A 17,849-nucleotide genomic window follows, 5' to 3' on the forward strand; every position below is an offset into this window, starting at 1 on the left:
CTGTCTTTCACTGAGTTGGTGGTCTTCCAACAAACGGATGTCTGACTCTTCCTTACGGTTGTGGATCACTGAGTTCTTTCTGCAAACCTTTTGGAAGAATAAGTGTGAGCACATCTCATCCTGCTCTTTTGTGCGGTCTCTGGCTCAGAAGGTGATCTTAGAGGAATCCGAGGTAAATAGAACAGCTTGCTGGCTTTTCACCTCTTGGAGTTTCTCCCTCACATCCACCCCTCTCAACTGCAGAAAGAGGAGTTGCTGCAGGTCAGTGTAGAGTTGGCTCATTTCCCTCTGCCTTGCCCTCCAAACACATTTGAGGATAAAGAACCTCTTATGTTCTCCTTGGTCACTTCCTGTGCCTTGCCCTCCAAACACATTTGAGGATAAAGAACCTCTTATATTCTCCTTGGTCACTTCCCATCGGGACCCAGGGGAGTCAAAGAAGGGTTTCACAACTTCTCCTTCTCTAGTTCCTCTACCATTTCTAGGGTCTGCAACTTCACACTGAGCTTCCATGTCCTCCTGCCTGCCGTCTGGTCCTCCTGTAGGTGACAGGAGGTATGAAGGAGTCACTGGTCATGGAAGAACACCGGCCAAATAATGTTTCTGACCATGCCACCCTGTAAGACGAAGTCTGTCTGAGACTGAACTGAGTCGCCTGATCTTGTCCAGGTGGACTGTGGCTGTACTCCACCTGCAAGGTTTGCTGAAGGTGTTGCACAGCTATGTGCCCTTTACAGTCTCCATCAGGATTCTGGAGGAGCTGCCCAGTAGGACGCAAAAAGTATATGATGGAGGAGCAAACTAGTGACAGAACTTTCCCTGGGTCACTTCTATTTGCCTAGGCCCACAGGTCAAGGAAAACAAATTTGCAGGCCCCTTTTGCTTTCAACTTTCTCTTGATAAGACTTTCAACCGGTGGGAAACCTCCATTAACTTCCCTATTCCAGCTAGATTTAAATCTGCAACCAAAGATTAATGATACTATTGTATAACATTTAAATGTTAAACAGTATCCTGTCAGCTTTGCCAGGCTCTACTGCTCCAGCGCTGGAGCCAGTTGTTCAATCCATTGAGTCTCCAGTGACACTTATGTAAAAGCACTGTCAGTTCAAACGTCATTAATATCACTTGATTTTATTTTCTGCTTCAAGTATTTATCCGAAGATTATAACATCAATAAGCAAGTTATTCAATGTACCTCTGTAATTTATTCATCCTGTTTTAACTGGACACATATAGTTAAAACCATCTCTGAAAGATTGATGTGTTGCAAAGGGATTTACAACAGTTGGAGAGTTTTCTTGATCAACTTACTTTATGACCAACAACCATAATAGGAGCAAAGCAAAAATCTGCAACCATTGGCCCAGGGAGCCAAAGGTATAAATATAACAGAATTGTACATGCTTTTGATAACTTGAGATGGTATGGAATTAGCAAGATAACAAATGCATGTTTGGGGAATCTAAAATGACTTGGCTTTAAAAAAGCAATTAAATGGTGATCAGCTTGTAAATATACTGTAGGTAAGAATTGAGTAGAAATGTCTTAAGGATTTTATTATAAGTATTCTTCGAGTTTGATGATGTTATGATTCACTAAGATTCATTCTCTTCTAATCCATGAAATCAACGAAGGAACAGATTGTCATCAATCATTCCAAATTCTTGCTGTGATGCCCCAAGTTCTTTTATTGGTCCCAGGCATCACATAATTTCAGAGGATTATTTTGTGAGCAATCTCCTTGAACCTTCTAATGTTCCATATCTATTAATCTGTCTTCCTGGGGTGATTTGTTTTCTGTCAGACACACTATAAATGTAACCATGCAAGTGGCCATATTTAGGAATCTTGTACTGCAGGTATCTGTAGAGATTTTCATCTCATTGTTCTTGAATTTCTTCACGTTAACAATTATACAAGCACAAACTTAAAATATATATTAAACTGTATGAGTTTACAAGCCAAATTGAACCTTCGAGTAATGACTTACAAACCAATGTTATATTTCCCCTTAGACATGAAACCATTTCCAATATTTCTCCTTGCTTTTGACTTCTCAAATAGTTTAGCCATTATGTCCTCAATTCTAATAACATTACCATAACTGATGTTAAATTGCCCAATTTATAATTTTCTGGATTTTCTCTCCCTCATCTTTTTAAATTAAACAGTTATGTGGCAACTGAAATTATGGATTTATAAATAAATCAATTAAATTGGATGGGATGCAATTAAACTCTCTGTAACTGGATTCTGGACTTCCTTACAGAAAGACCACAGACTGTCAGGGACAGCAGCAGAAAATCAAGCACAACATGCTGAGCACTGGCGCACCTCAGGGCTGTGGGTTCAGCCCGCTCCTGTTCACCCTACTGACCCACGACTGCGTCACCAGATCCAGCTCCAACAGAGTCATCACATTTGCAGATGACACGACAAGAGGTTGGCGTCGTCAGCAACAATGATGAGTCGCACAACAGAGAAAAGGTGGAAAATCTCGTGTTATGGTACGAGAGTATCAACCTGAATCTCAAAGTGAATGAGAAAAAGGAGATGATTGTGGATTTTAGGAGGACTAGGGATGACCACCACTCCCCCCACCCCCCCCCCCCCCCCAACTACACATCAATAACTCTGTAGTGGAAAGAGGAGAGAGCACCAATTCCTTGGCATCCACTTAAGTTATAATCTATCCTTGACACACATCTCCTCACTTGTCAGGAAGGAACCACAGCGACTGCAATTCCTGAGAGACTGAGACAGGTAAGGCTACTGGCCACCATCCTGTCGACTTTCTACAGGTGCTCTATCAAGAGTATATTGAGGGTGCATCAGAATCAGAGGTCAATCCACCGAACCATAAGAGTGACAGACAGGATCATTGTGATCTCCCTCCCCTCCACTGATGTGATCTAGCCGGATCGTTGTCTGAAGAGGCCTTGCAAAATAGTTAAGGACCCCTGCCACTCAGCTTCTCCCATCAGACTCAGAACCACCAGGGTGAGAAACAGCTTCTTTCCATGGGCAGTGAGACTGCTGAATGACTGATGAACCGCTCACACAAACCCCTTTGAGATTCAACAATAATTTCACAATAATTATTTATTTTTATATCTGCACTGCATATATGGTCAATCACTTTTTTTTTTACACTGCTGACCGAAGAACACATTTCGTCCAGTTGTACTTTACAATTTTATGATAATAATAAACTTGAACTTGAATGAATTTACACTGTTGACTAAACATAAATACAATAACTTTATACAATATTGTACAAATCAGATGAAAAAAATGACTAGTTCTCAAAATAGGAATGTTCTCATCCAAATTCTTTTATATGATTTTTAGAGATATCAGACATGGAAAGACACCTAAAGGTACAGTATTTTGAAGAGGATGGAGTCATGGTCACGTGACAACAGTAAGTTCACTTCATTCCTTCTACTATACAAGAAACAAGAACAGCTTACTGACAAGACATCAAAAAGGACAATTTTGAAAAAGAAAGTACTGACAAACACTTAATTCATAATAGAAATATATAAATGCTGGAAATTTATGAGCTGAAACAGAAAGGGTGGGCTCATACATCAATAAATTACTTGATGATATACTTCTAGAGATGATTTGATGCCAGCAAAATCAATAGAAATCAATATGTATCATATAAGCAGCATCGATTGTGCATAAATCTTGATCCTGGATCATTCAATTCCAACTGCCAGAAAAATAATGTGAAATGCTTGAAGAGTTTGTGGGATGGTAGCATATGGATTATGTTACATTAGTGCCAAAGCCCTATACAGCTATAACATGACATCCTAATTCTTGTACTCAAAACATGAACAACGTAAACAAGCATGACATGTTCCTTCTTCATCATCTTGTCTACATATTTGCCACTTCCAAAGAAGCCTGTACTTCTCCCAGCTCTCTTTGTTCAACACCATTCCCCATGCTTCTGCCATTCACTTGGTTTAACTTCCAAATATGCAAAGCTTCACATCTGTATGAGTTAAATTCCTGTCATTCCTTTGCTCAGTTTCCCAAAGAACCATAGAACCACAGAACACTATGTAATGGAAAATTTAAACTGTTTTTTTTAAACTTTTGCAGCCTTTGCTTCTGCAAGGCTGAGAACCTGCTTGTTTTTAGAATCAGCTTGTGAGAAACAGAAGTACCTTCACAGAATTTGCTCGAGACAAAAATGGAGAACAAAGAACTTTTATTATACTATGAGAACAATGCAAAGTTGGGTGCTTCCCCTTACCCTGGGAATACACACAGATACTGAGGCTGACCCAACTTTTATACATTTCGTTTCAGTACAGAGATACCTTCCCCCTAACATTCTTCTGCCTCCTGGATTGGTTTAGCATTAGGTAATTCCGCCCATGTGGATTCTAACTTCTTATCAGTTTATGTACCTTCCTGCAAACTTGTTAGCCAGAGAAGTATCATGTCTTTGTTCTTTACCCATTAATCAATCCCCAAGACTTGCTAAAGCTATTTACTTGCTATCCTGTTTTGAAGATCCTTATTTTATTATACTTTTATAACCCTTCCTCCCATTCCAGCATCCCTTCACTCTGATTTAACCCATAATACTTCATTTCTAATGAGCACTTGCTTGACTCCTCACATTCGAGTATCCCTTCACCTTAAGTTAACCCATAATACTTCATTCTTAATTAGCACTTGCTTGACTCCTCACATTCCAGTATCCCTTACAAGCAGACATAAGCTAAATTCCACCGAGGGCCAGAGATGCAGTTATCTGACAAAAGGACATCTGTGTATCAAGAACATTTCCTGTTTTGGTCACAGACTGTCAGAGGCCTAACCCTGACGCAATGTTTTGGTCACAGACTGTCAGAGGCCTAGCCTTGACGCAATGTTTTGGTCACAGACTGTCAGAGGCCTAGCCTTGACGCAATGTTTTGGTCACAGACTGTCAGAGGCCTAGCCTTGACGCAAAATAAACCATTTATTAAAAGTGATAAGCTATGAGTAAGCAATTTTTGGGTAATATAAGCCATGGTCCCGCTGCTGAAGTTTGAGACTTTCCGAGAGGTGGCAACATCTCTCAGCAAGAAGAAGAACTTCTAGAGTCCAGCCAACGTCCCAGTCGGGAGAGGTGGAAAAACTGCTACCGGCACCCTGACAACCTACTACAAGTGTGCAGTTGTTGCCTTGCTTCGGCAGTTGGGACCAGTCCAAGCGTTGATAAGTATAGTTGGGAAGGGCTTGCATATTGTAGTGTGAAATCAGCTTTTGAATTTGTAATAAACATTTGTATAAACTGAACTGCTCTCGGAGTGTTGTCTATTTTCGTTCGGTAGCTCATACACTGTGACAAATCTAAAATGAACAAAATGAGAGGTATAAGTTTACCCAAGACAATTGGCGCTGCGAGCAGGGTTGGTCTCAAGATGTTTCGCCAAAAGAAAGCCCTGAACAGTTCTTGATTCCGGAATGGACTTCCAAAGACGATGGGTTTGGCATGTTGGCCAAAACCCTGTTTTTGTTGGGACCACCCATTAGTTGGGATGAGAAGTTAGACTCATCAAGTGCACCTCTGGGAGAGCGGGTCGCCACTCTCCTTCGAGAAAGTAAATTTCCTGTTAAAAAGGGGACGCTGATGGACGGTTTTTGGCTGCTGGCCACAGCCTTACGCCACTCCATTCAGCGTGAAGCAGAATCAGTTCAAAGAGAAGTAGAATCTCAGCGCAAGAGAGAGCAATTAGAGGAGGAGCTAGAAGCCATGCGACAACGCTGTTCCATGATGAGCGAGATTGTTCGCACCAGTCAGGACAGAGCCAAAGAATGGGAGGATAAGCATGTCCAAACGATCTGTCATAATATTAAACTCCGGCAGCAGCTCTATGCAGATAAGGAAAGGCATAGAGTAGAACGTGATCCATATCGTATTCGTGCCATGATAAGGAATGGTGACAATCCTGATGTAATTGATGATTGGGATGGGAATATCTGGAATGACAATGGTAATAATGCAGATACTCCTCAGCATGTGTCTAACATACTACCCTTTCCTCCACCTGCTGTTCACGCCCGCCCTATAAGGCAGCAGATTTCCCAAACAGATGGAAGGGGGGATGATGTAAGGGTAGAGATTGAAGGGATAGATACCCCGGTCTCCCATGTGGACCCAGGGGAAAATACCCAAACACCTGCTTATGCTCTATGTCCTACTCCCTCTATGGGATGGCCTCGGCATCCTCCCCAAGACTGGGTGGAGGGCCCTGTGGGTCAAAGTGGGAGCAGGGGTCGGAAGCCGTCAATGATCCGTGTTTACTGTTCAAACAAGTGTTTCTCCAGCAGATGCCAGAAGATATCTGCCTCCTCATCACTGACGATAATTTTAGTGACTCACGCCTGCGCAGATATCCTGTGGCCCACCAAGCAGCATCGACCAAGATGCTGCGCTACGCCACTAATGAAGCTGGTAATGCCCGCATCAGGGAGCGACCCCAGTTTGAACTATTGGTGTTTTTACCATCAAAAATGGGGTTCAGCAGCCCATCATTGCCACCCACCCTATTCTCTTCCAGGAAACACCAGAGCTGGCTGTCACTAATGGCTACGGTGGCTGGCCACCATGATAGCTTCCTTTACTTATGAGACTGACACTCCGGATGAAAGTTCCTCATAGACACAAGGACAGAGGTCTTGCCCCCCTCGAGCCATGACATCCATGCCGGAAAGTCAGGACTGGTGCTCACTGCTTCCAACAACTGCAGTATTCGCACATACAGCATGCAAAGCATCCCACTACAGTTCGGTTCCAGCGTTTCAACTGGTCATTTACACTGGCATCAGTGTCACAGCCTTTATTGGGTGCAGATTTCCTCCAGGTGCACGGCCTCCTAGTGGACCTCAAGGGATGGTACCTAGTGAATGCCAAGGCTTTCCACACCTTTTCACTCTGCAAAGCCAAGTTATTGGCCCCACACCTGGACTCTGTGACTTTATCAGGCAATGGATTTCCTGACCATTATTATGCCACAGTTCTCCACAGATGACCCTAAGCATGGTGTACAGCACCACATTCCCACTCAAGAATCACTGCCGCACGCCTAAGTACGTAGGTTCCCGCCCAACAAAATCCACCTTGCCAAGGAGGAGTTCAGGAAAATGGAGGAGATGGGGATCATCCACCACTCAGACAGCCTATGAGCCTCTCTGCTGCACATGGTGCCCAACTCGACTGGAGGATGGAGGCCATGCGGCAAATACAAAAGGCTCCATGACACCACCATGGCCAACCACTGCCCAGTGCCCCACATTCAGGACTTTACAGCCAATTTGCATGAGGCAAGTATCTTCTCCAAGGTGAACTTATTCCATGGGTATCACCAGATTCCCACCCACCCCAGTGATGTGCCCAAGATTGTCCTCATCACCTGTTCAACCTATTTGAATTCCTGTAGATGCCTCGAGGATTCAAGAATGTGTCACAGACGTTCCAGCGGCTCATGGACTTGTAGGGCGTGGCTTGGATTTCATCATCATCTACTTCAATGATATCCTGATTGCCACTTGAGTGAACACAGCCTGGCCATCAACCCCGCAAAGTGGCAGTTTGGGCTGTCGTCCATTGATTTCCTTGGGCAGCGTATTGACCTTGCCTGTGAAAGTCGAGGCCATGTGCCAGTTTGCCAAGCCCAGTACAGTCAAGGGCCTACATGTGTTCATGGGCATGATTAACTTTTACTACCAATTCCTATCACCAGTGGCCTGAATCATGCGACCCCTATTTGACCTGATGTCCGACAAGGCCAAAGAAATCACCTGGGACACAGAGTCAGCAGCGGCTTTCGTGCAGGCCAAGGATGCCCTTGCAAATGCCCACGCCGCTCAAAGTTGACGCTTCCAACTCGGCAGTCAGCAGTGAGATGGAACAACTAATTGAGGGTCAGTGGAAACCACTCGCATTCTGCGACCCCTGGAACTGAAATACAGTGCCTTCGACAGGGAGATGCTGGCCCTCTACCTTGCCATCCAGCACTTTCGGTATTTCTTGGAGGGGTGAGAGTCCACGGTCTTCACAGACCACAAATCCCTCACCTTCGCATTTGCCAGTGTCGGATCCATGGCTGGTACAGTTGCAATGCCACCTATCGTACATCTCGGAGTATACTACCACCATCAAACACATCTCTGGGAAAAATGTCAGGGCTGATGCACTGTTTCGCTCCTCCATTCACTCGATAAATTCCCATTCCCCAGGGTCAGTCTACGTGGCGCTCACTGAGGCACAGCACCTGGATGAAGAAATGCTGGCCTACCGCAATTTCTGGCCTGCAACTTGAGGACATCCCCATCGGCCTCATAGGCAGCAAACTCCTCTGTGACATGTCCACCAGCCAACCCTGGCCCATCGGTTCAGCCGCTTAGAAGCGTTGTGATTTTGATGCACTACATGGTTTGGCCCACCTATCTATTCAGGCAACTATCCAACTGGTGGTGGATAGATTGGCTTGGCATGGCCTATGCAAGCAGGTCAGGCACTGGGCCAGGACACACACAGGTTTGAGCATGTCCATGTGGACATTGTCAGTCTGTTGCTGGTCTCACAGGGGGCAAGGTACCTGTTCACCATAGTCGACAGGTTCACCAGGTGGCCAGAAGCCATTCCGCTCGCCGACGCGTCCACGGAGTCCTGCTGACATTATAAAAACAAACACATGGAAAATGCATTGTGGGTCGTAACTATTCATGTCCAGGATTGGCGTCAAGAGATTTCAACTAACATACAGTACTTTTTAAGAACAGGATTAGCTGTGCTAATGAACTAGTAAGGCAATGTCAGCCTGAACTCAATCGTGCAAAGAAGGAAATAAATTTCCATATCATGAGGACTTGATATAAATCATTAAAGTCACAAATGTAAAAATTTCCTTGAGGAGATAAACTTCTATATTGTTATGAAACAGGAAAATATTGGGCCTATGTGTTTATCAATGATCTTACAATTCTCAATTCATCAGAACATTTTATCCTCAAATTACTGTATAATGTTTACTCAAAACAAGCCAATATGGGAAAGATATGCCCACATTTACAAAAACAAATAATAGCACATAAAATACAATTTTAAAATTAATTGTTATACCAATTTATTAATGGGTTGGTATCATGTATAAAAATGGTCTGCCTGTGTTTCATCTTGTATTCATATGTGTGAGTTCTTAGACAACACATAGATGAAGGAAAAGGTTCTTTACCTAAAAGTTGATGTAAACAGCACCATGAGGCTGCAAGCCTCCATTACTGTCTTTTACTCTCTGCGTGTCAGCCCCCTGCTGGCCGCTAAGTCTCATCAAACAGTAACTATAATCAAGGACTTGCTAGTGGCCATGCAAACATGATCTCTATCATTACATCTCCCTTTCTTAAAACAAAAGTTGCTTACTTTTAACTACCATGTTTTCTTTGTATAACTGCAATTTTAACTTTAACATCAGAAACTTACATTTTCATTATTATCAACATTGTTAACATTTTTTAAACTTGTTTTGTGTGTTCACATTTACATACACTAAAACTTGAAGAGCGAATAAGATAGCACTACTTCATTCTATAATAGGAGTCTTTAAATTTGCTCTATGAGTTTCTAAGGAGGATTCATGTGTCTTGACGATTTTCTGATTGATTGTCCTTGAATTTGAGTTGTTCCCTCAGACGATGTCTTCTCAGCTGTGTATTCAGGTCGTTCAGCAGTATCCATCTTTCCAACTATTGTGGCTGGTACCATTTGAAGATCTCAGCAATTTCTTCATAGAACAGCACCTTCATCTGTCTGAATAGTGTATAATTTCGGCTGGACTTCACTAAGGACAGTTCCCTTCTGAGTCCATAACTTTGTTTTGTCTTTAGCCTTACTTGGTCACCAGCGTAAAGTTCTGGTAGGTTTTTTGTTCCTCTGTCAAAATAATACTTTTACTTTCTTTCTGTTGTTCTTTGAATTTCCTCACTTTCTCCCCCTCTTTTGTTTTTAGGAGGTTCTCCTGAATTGGTAGGTTCAATCTTAGCCCACATCCGGTAAGGAGTTGTGCTGGTGACATACCACACTTGAGCGGTGTTGTGCAGTATATTAGCATGCTCTGGTAGAAGTCTGTTCCACTGTCTTTTGCCTTGTACATCAGGCTTTTCACTGTCCGTACTGATTTTTCCATTGGACTGTGAAAAATGAGGACTTGACGTGGTGTACACAAAGTCCCACTCTTTGGCAAACTGTCGGAATTTTAAATTGCAAAACAGGGGTCCATTCTCTTTGAAGACCTCACTTGCCATGCCATGTCTGGAGAATATAGCTTTCATATCTGTTATTACAGCATCTGCAGTGGTGGTGTTCAGTCTACACACTTCTGGATTTAGTAAGTAATAGTCTGTGACTACAAGATAGTCCTTCCCTTGATATTTGAGTAGGTCAGCGCCTACCTTCTGGTGAGGTCTGTGTGGTGCAGGGTGTGGCTTTCATGGTTCTACAGGATTGCTTATTTAATATTTCCAGCATATTGTACAGTTTGACACTTCATTTTTTATATAATTGTTGATTCTTGGCCAGTACATCACCTCTCGTGCTCTTTCCTTACACTTTTCGATTCTGAGATGTCCTCCATGGATCCTTTTTAGCATCTCTTTTCTCAGACTCTTCGGGATAAGGATTTTACTTCCTTTGTAGATGATGTCTTCAACCAATGATAGTTTCGCCCTGCAGTTCCAGTATTCTGCAACGTCAGGTGAACAGTCCTGCTTCATGTTGGGCCATTCATCCAAGATGTTTTTTCTCAGTGTTTCATCTTTGTTTGTCTCTGACTTCATGAGCTCTATTTTTGCATCTGATATGGACAGTGCACTTGTGATCGTGTCCATGAAGGCATTCATGTCTTCATCCATTTTGGTGTTTGGGGGCTCTCTCGTGTCAACAGCTCTAGTCAACGTGTCTGCTGTGTGCATTAGCTTACCCAGAGTGTACACCACATTCAGTGTATAGCATTGCAGCCTATTCATCATTCTTTGTATTCTAAGTGGACATTCATTTAATGACTTTTGGAACAATACAATCAAGGGCTTATGGTTAGTCTCCATACTGTTTGCTTATTCTGACATAAACTGATGAAATCTTTCACAGGTGTATGTGACGCTAAGCAGCTCCTTTTCAGTTTGAGTATATAACGACTCTGCGTCTGTCATTGGGCTTGCTGCCATGCAATAGGTTGCCAGTCATCATATTTTTGCAGAAGAACTGCATCGAGCCCACTATGTGATGTGTCTGATGATATCTTGATGGGTTTTTCTGGGTCATAAAACCTCAGAACTGGTTCCTCTGTGAGCAGTTTCTTTAGTTCCATCCATGACTTTTCATGGACATGATCCCACTCCCATTCAATGTTCTTTTCTGTTTGTCTCCTCAATGGAGCCATTTCTGAGAGGTTGAATATGAATTTACTCATATAGTTGACCATTCCATTAAACCTCTGTATGTCCTTTTTGCATTGTGGTCTTGGCATGTTTCCAATGGCAGACACCTTTCTGGGATCTGGTCAGATGCCCTCATTGCCAATAACATCTCCTACAAATGTTAATTATGTCACCCTGAGTTGGCCATTTCTCTCTATTCAGCGTCAGGTTGGCTTTCCTTGTTGTTTCCAGCACTTTCCTTAGTCTCTCATCATGCTCCAATCTCGTGGTTCCCCATATTATGATGTCATCCATTGAGGTATCAACTTCATCCAGGTGCTCCTTGACCATATGGATAGTTTTGTGATACACTTCAGGAGCTGAGGCGATTCCGAATGGTCACCTTAGGAATCTCTATCTGCCTAGTGAACGTGCACAGTCTTGAACTTGCTTCATCCAATTTCAACTGCCAAAATTCTGATGATGCATCTAACTTGCTGAAAAATTTTGCATTTGCCAATTGTGACTTGATTTCTTCATGCGTCAGAAGCTTAAAGTGTTCTCTCTTTATTGTTCTGTTTAGATCTCTTGGATCCAGGTAAATTCTAAGCTTTCCATTGTTTTTGTCCACAGTGACGAGTGAACTCACCCACTCCGTTGGCTCATTTATTTTCTGAATCACGCTCAGGCTTTCCATCCTGTCCAACTCTGCTTTTAGTTGCTTTTGAAGTGCAAATGGAACTTTTCTGCATGGATGTATTATCGGTGGCACACGCTTATCCACTCTGATCGTGTGTTCACCTGGAAGGCAGCCTAGACCCTGAAATAGGTCATTGTACTCTTTCATAAGTTTAATCATAGACTATCTCTCCTTTGCTTTCCTCAACCAGGACTCTTTTTAACAGGTTCAGTTTCTCACAGACTGTTAAACCTAGTATGGCCTGTACATCCTTTGGTACCACGATGAATGCTAGCATATGCTCTCTGTCCTTGTGTTTCACTTTGTCCATGCTTTCTCTTTGCACTGGTATATTGGTACCTGAATATCCTGTCACCTTCACTTTTGTTCCATACATCTTTGGTCTTTGTCTAAACTTCTTAAAATCAGTCTCTGATATTACATTAATTCGTGCTCCAGTATCCAATTTAACTGAAATGTATATGTCATTCACTTTTAATCTCAACATCCAGTCTGTTTTCTTTCTTGTTTTCAGTCATAACATCTACATAAAATTCCTCTATCTCCCTTTCGTCTACTGCATGAACCTTGCTTTGTTGCACTTGGTTCCTACAACAATAGGCATAATGGATGTTTTTGTTGCACATATAGCATGCTTTACATATGCTGGATACTTTTTTGGTAGGTGTTGTGTCCGCATCGACGATGTGGCTTTTGATTGTTCCTTTCAATTTTGTTCACTGGCCATACCTCTCTTTCGACTTTGGCGTGCTTTTTGTTAAACAGTTTATGTCTGTTCTTGCTCACTGCATCCATGTTGCAGCTAATTTCACTGAACAGATCTTTTGCATGCATTTTTACAGTTTCTGTAGCCCTACAGAGTGCTATGGCTTTTTCCTGGTCTAGATTTTGCTCTCTTAGACTATTATCTGAAATACCACGCACAAGTCTGTGTTTTATCAGCGAATCGGTCAGTCCACCAAATTCACACATTTTGCTTCTGTTTCTCAATTCAGTCACATACTGATCTATACTTTTTACATTTTCTGTACACATGTGAAAAATCTGTGCCTCTCAAACATCATGTTATGTTTAGGTATGCAGTATGCCTCAAACTGTTCCATTTGTTTTTCCAATTTCACTTTGTCTCCTTCAGCAGCAAATGTGAAGTTATTATACACCTCCAGGGTTTCATCACCCATGACATGTAATAAAACTGATGCTCTCACTTTATCACTTTTCTCGTCAGCTCCAACTACCTCTAAATACAATCCAAAATACTGTTTAAATCTGTTCCAATTTTCTGCCACATTACCTGTCAACTGAAGTTTCGCTGGTGGGTGCAATCCTTCCATTTTTCTCTTTGTTAGCTTCTCTTCACTGATCAGTTCCTTTTAAAGTATTTCCATTAAATTTCCTTCAGCCCACTTCTGACACCATGTTTCACCTTGTTTTCATATGTGTGAGTTCTTAGACAACACATGGATGAAGGAAAATGTTCTTTACTTTAAAGGTGATGTAAACAGCACCATGAGGCATGCCAAGAGGCTGGAAACCTTCATTACAGATCCTGAATATTGTGTCTTGCTCTCTGTGTGTCAGTCCCCTGCTGGCAGCCAAGTCTATTCGAACAGTAACTATAATCAAGGCCTTGCTAGTGGCCATGCAAACATGATCACTATCATTACAGCCTGCACTACTTCAGCCATCTATTTTATTCTTGTCCTATGATAATTGTGAATATTATTATTTATCCCATTCATATTTGTCTCCTTTTCATTCAAATTATGTATAATATTGTTGCCCTTTCTTTCTGAAGTACTCATTCAGCTGCAGCAAGTTACCATTATCATACCCAGCTCAATCTATTGAACAGATCACATCATCTATTGACTACTTCAGGAAAGTTTAGATCAGTATTTCTTAGCCTGTGGTCTGCAGAATACTGGTGGTCTGTGGGTTTGGTGACATACCAAAGCCAATATTACATTTAAAATGTAAAACAAAGTTTTAAATTTGATGAGAAGAAATTCTCCAAAAAGGTCTCCAAAACAAAGCAAAACCGCATGGTTTGGGAAGAGGCTGCCATCTCTCCTCCTCTGGTGATCCAAGGTGTTATTTCTGTAGATGGTCTGTGGTAAGTGAAGGAAAACTGTCTCCGCTCCCCATTCTGCCGGTGACAGCACCGTCATTATAGCAGGTCTGGCGGTGCCATCATTTTTTTTGTATATCAAAAGACGGATGATAATAAACTTGAACTTGAATTAGAACATTTCATCTTTCTACGTATCAGAAGATTATATAATATACAAGTAGATTTTGAAGATCTCACTAGAAAACTGAACATTTTTTGAAGAGGCTCCATTTCCACACATAATATGTTGGATTATCTCAAGGTCACACTCATGGTCAAACAATAAAATTCACTGTATCAAAGTTCTCCTCTCCCAAACTACTACAATTGAAAGTGAAATTGGCCTTTAGCAGTATGAATTCTTGCAAAGTGACAGGCTATTTTACAGACAAGCTATTTCACAGTCTACTTGGTTTTATTTTCTATTAAAGTCAATGGAAAAGAAAATCAGGAAAGGAATAAAATGGGATGGTGCCTCATTATCACCCATTTTGCACTGCTGCTCCAGATTAAATTCAGCACCATTTAGTGCAGTGCATTTCTTCAGTCACTGATAAATGCACTTGATGTTATAAGAATATCAATGATGATTGAAATACCACAAACATATAGATGCCCTTCAGTGTAATATATTTCTTTTTCTTTGGCGGATGCTGCTTGGTTTGTGGTTGACTTGTTTGTCTCACTCTGCTGTGATTAAAAAAATGCTAATCAAAGGAAATGTAAATCATGAAGATTTAATACCCACTTAAAGTAATTACCTTTTGACTGATATTTTTTGAAAAAGAGACCTAAACAATTCTATATGTAGGATTATTGCAATTTTTCAGCCTTGACATGCAAATTCTAATAGGCACAATATTTAATGTGGTAACAAACCTTTATTTCAAGTGGATTAAGAATGCCACTTCCCTTAATTGCAATGGGCTAGACCAATTAAATTAACACAACATATTTTAATCTGTTAAATGGCTTACAACATCTATGCTGAGTTGAGATATAATGTGTGAATAATCACTTTATCCACTCCCAGGCCAACATTATTTTTACGTGATTTTATGCCCAAACCCAAGCTACAGATGGTGAACAACCATGACCCAATGCAACTGAAACATAACTCACTCACTGGCAAACAAGAAAGATTGAAGATGCTGGAAATCTTTTGCAAAAACTGAAGTACAGGCCCAGCGCCATCAAACACTTCTTATACATTACCCCTCTCACCCCTGGGATCACTCTCATAAATCTCCTCTGGACTCTCCAATGCTAGCACATCCTTCCTTAGATATGGAGCCTAAAACTGCTCACAATTAGGACTGGGAAGAGAGCAGTAGATATAATAAATGATGGTGGGGGTGGGGGGTGGAGGGGAGGAGCATAAGATATCAGTCAGTACAGGTTGGAGGGAGAGAAATGGGAATAATGCAACAAGCTAGAAGGTGATAGGAGGAGGAGGTAAAGCATTCCAGTCTGAAATATTAGCCCCTTTCACGCTTGCAAGTGATCCCAGGAATTAACCGCCAATTGGCTTTAAAATGTCTTGTGAGAATCCGAAATCAGCTCAACACCACATCATCTCCCGCTGGGGATTGACAGCCTTGACTCCAAGTACAATCCCTGCCATCTGCAGATACTGGTGTTGCAATCATGCAAGTGTGAAATGGGCAGCTACATTGTTGGATTGAAATGACCCAAGTTTTTGCATGAGTGCAGGAACGTGAAGGAAGAAAAGATAAAAATGAAGGTATAAACTTTGCCATGGGAAAGTTACAGTGGGGCGGTGAGGTAGAGAGAGAGAGAGAAAGTGAGAGAGAGAGAGAGAGAGAGAGAAAGGAAATAAATAGAAATAAATAGCAAAGCGGACAATTTTTATATAGCATTGGAAAGTTGGTAGTGCTATTGCTGTGCGGCAGAGAAACCTCTCCATGAATGCTCCATGCATACAGCCATACATACAGCCTTTTCTTTGCCACATGGCATTATGGGAGGGCAGGTTGGCCATTGCTTTTTCCCACGGTCTTTATAAATTGTACGCAATTGTGCTACCAACTTTCCCATGCTGTTTAAAAATTGTCCTCTATTGCTATTTATTGCTAGCACTTTCCCACGGTCCCTTATAAAGGTTTATATAGGTTGGAACACAACAACAGAAGCTGAAAGGCTGTACATAAAGCTTAATTATGTTCTAATTAGGCATGATTAATTTTCTTCAAATATAAGATCATAATATATTGATCAGGATTTAGGGCAGGTCCACCATCACTCCATGCGTCATGACATTACCAGTAGAAGGTAAAAAATCCTAACCCCAGGGATGACTCCTTGCAAGTATGAAAATGTTCAGCGTTCCAGTTAGAAGTGGTCAAGTGTGAAAAGCCAAAACCCCATTCCTATCCCAGGACACTGAATGGCCAATTTAGAGGGATGCAAATGTGAAGGGAGCTATAGACTGACAGACCCTCAGAGCTCCTTAATCATTTTGGGTGTCGCTCCATATCTTCCCCACTTTTTTTTCCATCTTAATTGTGATGAAGACCAACATTCCATTAGGCTCTTTAAGTAGTTTTTGTATCAAAGTAATAGAAGGAAACATTAATATGAGGGGTGATACATAATTAGCACATAAATGTTGAAAGGGAACATAATTTACTCAAACATAGAGTATACAAAAAAAAGCTCGTATGCATCACATATTTGTGAAGCAAGTTTAAAGTTTCATTCCCAAGCCAATGTACTAAACAAGCCATCGCATTTGTTCAACCATTTTCAAAATTCACTTCCATTCATACCATTTCTAGTCATCCACTGTTGTGATATTTGAAATGAAGTGTTCTATTTAATACTTTATGGTTTAGAATATGCATGCAAACTTCACAAACTATTGAATAAAGGGGCATACTGCAGCAACAGTAAGGACCTCCCAATGGCCATCCACTTCAATTCCACTCCCCTTGCCACGCTGTCATGTCTGTCCATGGCTTCATGTACTGTCAAGTCGAGGCCACCCTCAAAATTATGGGAATAACACCTTATATTTCATCTTGATACTTCCAATCAGATGGCATCTGAACTTCTCCAATTTCTGTTAATCCCCTGCCCTGGTCTCTCTCTAACCCTCTGTCTCCATACCTCTCACTCCCCACCATCTTTCCTTCTATTTTTCTTAGCCGTTTGCTTTTAAGATTCTTTCTCTTCTACCCTCCCACCTGTATGACCTATCAGCCTGTGCTCCTCCTTCTCATTCCACCCCACCCGCCCCCCCCCACCATCCCCACCATTTTATTCAGCCATCTGTCTGATTTTCAGCACTCCTGAACAGGGACTCAGATCTGACACATAAACTGCCATGACATCAATGACCTTCTCAAATTTCCTCAAATATATGAAATAAATTTTATTTACAAAAAGTTTTTTTTTTCATTTTCCATTTTAACTGGACTTTTGTTGATCCTTATTTTCTATCTTTTAAAATGTTTAAAACACTTTGTGTCTCTCCTTGGTTGCTGTATTAGAATTCCTAAGTTATCTATAGATGCTACGTGACCTGCTGAGTTTCTCCTGCACTTTTGTGTACTACACTAGACCTTAACACCTGCACATTTT

The 17,849-nt window shown here is 41.6% G+C and overlaps 1 protein-coding gene across 5 annotated transcripts in view; it reads right to left on the bottom strand.

Moving 5' to 3' along the window:
* Positions 1-17,849, bottom strand: part of LOC138755655 (RNA-binding Raly-like protein) — a 454,313-nt gene that overhangs the window by 113,418 nt on the left and 323,046 nt on the right. The gene's annotated exons all lie outside the window — the stretch shown is intronic.

Source organism: Narcine bancroftii, chromosome 2 (genome assembly GCF_036971445.1).
Source record: "Narcine bancroftii isolate sNarBan1 chromosome 2, sNarBan1.hap1, whole genome shotgun sequence".
NCBI lineage: Eukaryota > Metazoa > Chordata > Chondrichthyes > Torpediniformes > Narcinidae > Narcine > Narcine bancroftii.